Raw genomic sequence first — 9186 nt, forward strand, 5'->3', positions numbered from 1 at the left:
ACACCGTTCTACTTGGAGGGAAAAAGTGATTCAGAAATTGCTTCTCCAATTGTTCCCAACTTGTGATGCTTTGAGGACAGAGAGAATATAGCCAAGTCCTTGCTTTATCCTTGATACTGAAAGGAAATGTCATCAATCGAACTGCATCTGCTGATACTCCTTCACATTTCACCAAATCACAAATCTCTAAAAATGTTTCAAGATGCAGATAAGGACTTTCTGATACTTCTCCTCCAAATTTGTGACATTGTATCATGAAAATTATCTCTGGGTCTAGTTGGAAACTTTCTGCTTCAATTTGAGGTTGCACAATGGGAGATAAAAATCTAGCGGAAAAGGGTGTAGAAAAATTTCTCATGGGCCTGCTTGACATGTTAGTGCTCATGGATATTCAAGAAGAAAAAGAAAATTATCAAGGATCAAAAACAAGAAATAAAATGCAATATGAAAAGTAAGAAAACGAATGCAGAATTTAAATTGCAAGAAAGAAAGTGCATAATGAAAACAAGAAAGAAAAGATAAATGGAAAAAGAAAAATGTCTAGAATAATTCATCTGCTAAAAATTTGCAAGATATGTTTACAAAAGAAAAGAAGAAAGAAACAAGATCAAAAGAGAAAACAGAGGAAAGTTAGATTAGAGTACTAGAAATCAAGAATGCAAAGTTAGAATTAGAATTGCAACAAAAAGATTTGTCAAGAATGTTATTCAAGAAAGGAAAAACTTTTGAAAACATAATTCTAACAATTAGTTATAACTATGCAAATCAAAAGAAAGAAAGAAAAGTTATGTTTAGTCTAACTCAATTGATAATTCCTAATGTTATAGCGCAGTCCCCGGCAACGGCGCCAAAAACTTGTTACGATCCGCAAGTGTACGGAAATGTCGCAAGTAATATAAAAGATTATCGTATCCACAGGGACTGGAATAAGCACTAGAAATGTCTCAATGCGAATTAGCTAAACAACTATCCAATCGTTTCAAAATCAAAGTAAAGGTAAACAAATCTAATATTAAAGATCAATAAACAAGAGTTTAGAGTTTTGGGTTATGATAAAGGAAGATTCTAGGAGTTTCGGTTTCTTTGTAAGATTTCTTGAATGTAAATGGTTCACCAATTCTTATCCCTCAATTGCCAAACATGTAGAAAGTTGCCGGTTCCCTCTTGCAATAGACAACCGGCTAAGGACTGAGAAATGTATCTAAATAGGATTAATTAGACATGAACCTATGTTGTCCTTACACAGAAGTGCACCTATTACTATGCCTTCCTCGGATATCAACGTAGAAGCCCACGACTCATTAATCTATCAAGATACAAGAAGCTAATCATAAAATCCATCCTACTCTCTTGAATATCCCTATTTCCTCTTCAAGATTATCTCTCAAACGTCCTTACACGGGCTTGCACCTGTCACGTGGATCCCTCGGATGATCGAGTGAGAGTTTATCTTTACAAAGTCCATAAGAAATCCAAACAATCAATCAAGAATGAGAATTAAGCACAAATCACATCAATCATTCAAGATCTAATTGATACAAGCAAGATAATGTCATTGAAACAAGAAAATGTCAAATCCATAAGAGATTACATCAATCCATCATACAAATACTCCCTTAATCCTAGAATACAAGATCTACTCCATGAATCGAGGAAGAAAATCCGAAGAAATAGAGATTACAAGCTTTCCTTGAATCCCCAATCCAAGAAAACAAGAAGAGGGGGAAAGAGAAAACTTATCTACGAAGAAGCCTTGTCTTCGGATCCAATTCTTGCTCCGGAGTCGAAATCGTCGAGATCTCCCTTAGAATCGCCCAGAAATCCTCCCAAGAATGGGAGGAAACCACCAAATCTTGCTTTCTCCCAAAGGGGGAGAGATCCCCTTTCAATTCATGAAGAAGGGTTTAAATAGAGGAGGGAATCGGGCGCCACACGACCCCTCGACACGGCCGTGTGAGATCCACACGGCCATGTCCAGTTCCTTCTCTGCCAATGCTGCACGGTCGTGTGATGCACACGGCCAAGGCCCTCCTGCTCTCTAGAAATGCTACACGGCCGTGTGGTGCACACGGCCATCACCTGCTTGGTCTCTGGGAACCTCACACGGCCGTGTAGATCCACACGGCCATGTCCTGCCTGGCCTCTGGAAACCTCACATGGCCGTGTAGATCCACACGGCCATGTCCTGCTTGGCCTCTGGAAACCTCACATGGCCGTGTAGATTTACACGGCCATGTAAGGTTTCAGCACTAGATGCCATACATGGCCGTGTGCAGCTCACCCCCCCTTGCATGGCCCTTGCACACCCTTTGTCTTAGCTTTGAATAGTTATGTTTCATTGCAACATCTTTTAGGCCACCAATATGGGGTTTTCTCCCGTTGAAGTCTTCATCAAAGTTGTAGATCTTGAAGTTATCTACAAGTCGGTATAAAGAACAGCCCAAATCTTCAACCGAGCACAAAGTTATGGCCGTTTTAGTTTCAGTCTGCAGTGCAGAAAACCTCACACGGCCTTCACACGGCCGTGTGAGTTCTACACGGCCAGAACATGAAGAAAACATAGTTTTGCATGCCCATGTCACTCTGGAAGCTCTAGACTTCATTTAAACTCTGTTTTTACTCCAAATCACGTCCTGTCAATCAAAATAAGCAAAGAGTAGATCTCCGAACAGAATATAATGAAAGTATGATATTCTACTGAAACAGGGTGCAATAAACATAGATTATGCCAATGAAATACAAGTAGATGCGCGTCAAAGTATGCATAAAAGAGTATATAATCTACGCACATCAGCTTGCACCCCTGAAGAGGTTCAACAGCATTTTTAGTCATTTGGTATTGTTAACAGAGTCACCATTCTCACTGACAGAAACGGTCAGCCAAAGGGTTTTGCTTATGTCGAATTCTTGGAAGTTGAGGCAGTCCAAGAAGCCTTTTGGTTGCATGAGTCTGAGCTTCATGGTCGTCCAATCAAGGTTTGTCTATTTAATCTCAAGTATTTTTCTTACCAGCACACTTTTAAATTCTTATTAACAGTAACGTTGGTTTTTCTAACAACAAGATGAATGCTTTGTTTCAGGTTGCCACCAAACGAACCAACATTCCAAGGCTGAAGCAGTTCCGTCCTCTGTGACATAATCCCTACCCGATGTATTCATATAGCAGGCCTCACATGCCATCCTGATGTCGGGTTTGTTGACAAAGAAGCAGTCGCAGTTACCAGTGTGTCTCGGAAGGCAACTTTCTACAATAGACCAAGCTCTACGGACTTCATAAATGTCCATGACATTTTTCTTGAATGTGATCATGATTCAGTAAGCTTCCAGAAGATAATATAGTGTTGTTTGAGCAAAGATTTTGATGCATTACTTTTACTGCCTTTGTTTAGATCATATACCTTGGGAAGTCTGTTGAACCAACAATATATGATCTTTTGGGTGATCAAGAGGTTTGTAATCTGGACTTTTCTGAAAACTTTGTAATATCTTCTTTCTGCTATGCTTCTTGGTTATTTTGGAATCTTTCTGCCACAATTTTGCAATGCAAGGTTGAAATCTGCTTGTTGAAAAATGGAAAACCATCATGGACGAAGAAGAAGTTTCTTTGCTCCAAAGTCAGGTCTGTCTTCATTGCTGTCACATACAATTCATGCAGAAGTGTGAATTAATTTTTTTTTGTATTATGGTTGATATAATTTTCCTGTTCATGTTGGGTTAGGTTATATTTTTCTTTGCCAACCATTTTTTGGACCTCAGAGATATATTGTATATTTTCTATAACAATCTTGCCAAAAGATAAGGGTCCTGGTATAATGAAGCTTGATGTCAATTGGTATTTAGCCAATAAATTAAAAATGTCATTAGATTCAATTTACGTTAAATTTATGCTTGTGTATGGTTGACTCTGATGAGATTTAGCAAATTGATGACTTTTTAAATATCTTTGATATCCATATAATAGCAGTTTAACAATTATACTGCTTGTTTTGGGTGGTACAACAACTTATCGATGTATAGTTGCCTTGATGCATCCTTACTATCTTGATTATATTTGGTTTGTCAGGTTGTTGCGTCTTAAGACTGGCTCGAGGTGACAAAATATGCTGGATTGGTCTGTGCTTAGGCCCGTCAAGAATTAATTCAAGATATGTTTAAAGTCTGGCAAGATTCTCAGCAAGGAACTCTTACTGGTGGCATGATAAAGTATAAATACAATCTAAAATCAATTTTAAATAGAATGTTGGTTTTCTTTCCAATTTCCCTGCCTAAGTAGAACATCTGCCATGCAATATCCAGGGAGCTACTTTTTTCCTTCAAAAAGGCTACTAGATAAAAGCCTCAACGGATTATATTCTGTAGGTATGAATCTTTGGAAAACTTAAAAAAAAACTTGATTGTTTAGATTAATATAGCAAGTTGTACATTCAAGGATGGAGTGAGTGAGGGTCAATTCTATCAAGTTCTACTATATGAACTAGATGCGATCAGAAAAGTAAATTTTCTAAGAATTTATACTACGATTCTTGTTTCAGTGTTTTTGTACTCAACATTCCATTTGTATTTCATGCTTGTGCCTCTCTAGAACCAAACTATCAGCCTCCAATGACTTTTGTAGTGGTCCAAAACGTCATCACACTATACTGTTTGCTAACAATCACGGTGACCACTAATTTGTTGATAAGAGTGGAAACATATTGCCTAGTCAGTTTAGTTGATAGATGGATGCGTCATTTTCAAGATAATTCTATTTTATATATTTTTTTAAACCTTGTTTTCTCAATGAAGCTTTCCATCCTTGAAATTCCAGGTACTGTTGTTGATTCTAAGATAGGCCATCCTATTGAATTTGACTTCTACTTGTGTAGCCATGCAAGCATTCAAATAACTCATCTCACAACTAATACCTTTTGTATGATGTACTTATTCAGGTAACTGTTGTAAAAACATATGTGTGTTTATTATTTTTTCAAAACAAGTTTTTTCATACATATAATAGTGTATTTCTTTTAATATCAATACGTTGTTGATCTCCTAGTGCCTTATCAAAGGGGTAGAAAGATTGGACTTTTTGATGGTGCTGGTATGGAGAAGACTAGATTTATTATGGAACTAATGATCAATAATATTGGAAAAAGTTGGCATGAAAGAATCAGCAAGCTGGAAAGAGGATTCCAATGAAATCTTACAAGTTGAAGATTGTGATGGGATTTGAGTTGACAATAATTAAGTGCAATCCTACATGACATAAACCACCATCACAAGTTTCTAGTCTTTTGGCTATTGTTCATTAGTTGCAAATGGAGTTTATTTGTTTATTTGTATTGGGATAAATTTTATTTGAATATGAGACATATTTTTTCTTTTATGATTGTAATTCTTGTATAAGTAACATTTTGAATGATATTGATGTGGGGAATATTCTTTCTTGATTATGATTCTTTATTATATATTTAAATTCAAATATGATATATTGGTATTAAAAGATAATAATTCAAAAGACAACAGTTTAAAATTGTTATTGTTGTCTATCACACTCAAAGACAACGGTTAAAAATCGTTGTCGTAGCCCCAAAACCGATTATAACTGTAGTAAAAATGCTCTAAATAACAACGGTTTTAAACCGTTGTCTTTTCATTCAAAGACAACGGTTTAAAATAGTTGTAAAACCGTTGTCTTTTCATTCAAAGACAACGGTTTAAAACCGTTGTCGTAGCCCCCCACTTTTAACAACACTGCCAATTACAACAGTTTTAAAGGGTCTACGACAACGGTTTTTAACCGTTGTCTTTTAATATTTTTGTTGTAGTGTATATTGTTGGTTCAACAGACTTCCCAAGGTATATGATCTAAACAAAGGCAGTAAAAGTAATGCATCAAAATCTTTGATCAAACAACACTATATTATCTTCTGGAAGCTTACTGAATCATGATCACATTCAAGAAAAATGTCATGGACATTTATGAAGTCCGTAGAGCTTGGTCTATTGTAGAAAGTTGCCTTCCGAGACACACTGGTAACTGCGACTGCTTCTTTGTCAACAAACCCGACATCAGGATGGCATGTGAGGCCTGCTATATGAATACATCGGGTAGGGATTATGTCACAGAGGACGGAACTGCTTCAGCCTTGGAATGTTGGTTCGTTTGGCGGCAACCTGAAACAAAGCATTCATCTTGTTGTTAGAAAAACCAACGTTACTGTTAATAAGAATTTAAAAGTGTGTTGGTAAGAAAAATACTTGAGATTAAATAGACAAACCTTGATTGGACGACCATGAAGCTCAGACTCATGCAACCAAAAGGCTTCTTGGACTGCCTCAACTTCCAAGAATTCGACATAAGCAAAACCCTTTGGCTGACCGTTTCTGTCAGTGAGAATGGTGACTCTGTTAACAATACCAAATGACTAAAAATGCTGTTGAACCTCTTCAGGGGTGCAACCATAATCAACCTTCAGTTTAATAGAAATATCAACATGAATATCACTTCCCAACTCAAGATATTGCTACTAAATCACTTGCTGTTAGAGGTTTTAGAAGAATTCTATATGTATAAAACATAACAATCAATGACAAATAGTTACAGTGTGACTGTTGATGCTAAGAATAAGAAACCAAAATTCTCTAATAGAAGACAACAACCCTATCCAATTCGGAACAAGTATCAAACAAAAAAGATAGCCTTAGCATAGACTATATATTACAAAATTCTAATAAGGTGCAAGTCGAGAATCCTCAGTAACTTGGGCATATATATATATATATATATATATATATATATATATATATATATATATTTCAAATAATTCTTTGTTTTAAATAATCTTTTTCCCTTTTTTTTCTTTGGTAATTTTTTCAAGTACAAGCTAACGGTAACTGGAGTTCAATGTTACTCTGTACAATCTTATAGGACATAACTTTTGTATGGATCTACTATAAAGACGAATTGAAGATGTCTGGTACAAGGACAATAATACCAAATTTTAATCATTGAACCACTTAAATTCAGCCAAACCATAACAATGTTACTACAAATTATCAAACTTCTAATGAGAACAAACACAGTTTTGAGAACTTGAACATTATAGTAGGCACTCTTTGCATGTACCACATTCAAGTAATACGGCACCAAAAAAGAAAAAGAGGGAAGGTAAATCAAAGCATTAATATGCCAAATAATACTAGAATCTAACATCCACAACAACATCATTACAGTTTGAAGTAGTGTATCTAAATAGAGGTCCCTAAGACAACATTTGTAGATATAGGAAAAATATTCAATAACCTGAAAAATAAACATTGTGAATTTAACTAATTAGATTAGTCCATAGAATTATGGATAAATAAGGCTCAAGGGTCCACTAAGAAACAATCCAAGATATAGAACACAACAATATCAAATTATATGCAAATATCATGTGATGCCCACAGTAAACCAGTAACAACAATTAGACAACAGAGAACTAGAAAAACTCACATTGCCAACAAATATCGAGCAGGAATCAACCTCTTCTTTGCTTGATTGATTTGTTGCAAGTCCACTAGGCTCTATATAATGCAGAAGACAATTGGTCCAAGACTTTTCAAAAAAAAAAAAGAAACAGAAGTAAAATCTTAGACCTAGAAAGAAAAACTGGACTACATCATTTAACCAACCAAAAAAATCAAAATGCAATATAAATACTTCCTTACTGCCATGCTATACTAGAAATATACAATGTTAAGATATATCAGGAAGAAAGTGAATCACGAGTACGAGCACTAGTATAAAGAGGTTTAACACATGGAACTAGTATAACCATAATTTAGATTTAAAATATATAATTTAGATTAATTCATATAAGGGGTTGATCACAATTCGAATTTGTTTTCTCGTATAAACTACAAATAAAATTCATATATATATATATATAAATTAAAAAACCATTTTATTATATAACAACCAATCAACAAAGGGTAAAAGGAAAAAAAAATCAAACAAGAAACACAATTCCGATAATTATCATCAATGTTCTAAGAACGGACTTCGCGGAGGTAATACCGGCGGCGCCGGTCACTGCGTGGTCGGAAGGAGCCGGCACCGGAGACGGCACGGGGACTGAGGTCCCTCCGGTTGGAGTTGGCAGGGTCGGCGGAGGCGTCGGAGATAGAATAGGGGCGCCGGAACTTTCAGGCGGCAAAGTCGCCGACGGAGGAAGCAGAGGCGGATACTGAGGTGCCCATCGAGGTGGCGAAGAAGCAGGGGTCGGAGGCAGGACCGGCGGGGTCGAGACGGGCGGCCAGCGTGGTCGTCACACGGCCATCACCACCACTGCCAGCTTCTGCCCGCGCTCACACCTCCCCGGCGCTCCGCTGACGAAGAAAAACGGCCCCGACCGCTCGAACACAAACCGGGAGTCGCCGCCATCGAGCTTCCGGATCGGGTTGCTCACGTCGCACGAATCAAAGTCTTGCTCCGCCACCACCAAAACAGAGTCCTCCCCCTTCTTGTACTTAAAAACTGCAAAAAAAAAAAAACAGAATCACTCCATAACTCAAAATTCAACTACAAAAACTAAACAAAAGATCACAAAGTCACAAACCAATGGAGTCATTGACTTGAAACCAATTTCTCTCGGCCCAATGCCCGTAGCTCTCCGAGGGATGCAGCACCCATCCATCTTTTCCTCCGGCGTAGAAAACACAGCCCCGAGCTGAATCCACCAGAGCCATTGCAAGCAGCAGCAGAAACGCCAAACCATTAGAAGAAAACGAAGAAAAAGCCATCATTAAACAGCTGAGTGGAGTAATTCGCGCTAGCTGGAGGCTTAAATAGAAGCAGGGGAACCAAATATATCAGGAAGAAAGTGAATCACGAGTACGAGCACTAGTTTCACGTCGGCGTAAAGGCCTCGGGACGGTGAAGAAGATGGCTTTCTTGCTCTTGGTGAGATCAGAGATGGTGACGGTCTGGAGCTCCCCATCATAGCCGAAGTAAGAGAGGTTGGCGTCAGGAAGATTGTCTCCGACGGAGATGGTGGTTGTGATGGCAGGGGCAGAGGCGGAAGAGGTGAAGAGGGAGGACCTACGAGTGTGCAGTCAGAGGTGTAGAGTGGTAGTGGAAACGGAGCGGTGGAAGCGGACGGCAGAAGGGAGGAGGCGGAGCAAAGAAGGGGCGACGAGTTTAGGGCGTGGAGAGGAAAGGAG

The 9186-nt window shown here is 37.9% G+C and overlaps 1 pseudogene; it reads right to left on the reverse strand.

Annotated features, from left to right (window-relative positions):
• Nucleotides 1-6115: 6115 nt before the first annotated feature.
• On the reverse strand, nucleotides 6116-8766 carry LOC122031344 (annotated as a pseudogene).
• Nucleotides 8767-9186: the final 420 nt, after the last annotated feature.

This window comes from Zingiber officinale, chromosome 11A (assembly GCF_018446385.1).
Source record: "Zingiber officinale cultivar Zhangliang chromosome 11A, Zo_v1.1, whole genome shotgun sequence".
In the NCBI taxonomy this organism is placed as follows: Eukaryota; Viridiplantae; Streptophyta; class Magnoliopsida; order Zingiberales; family Zingiberaceae; genus Zingiber; species Zingiber officinale.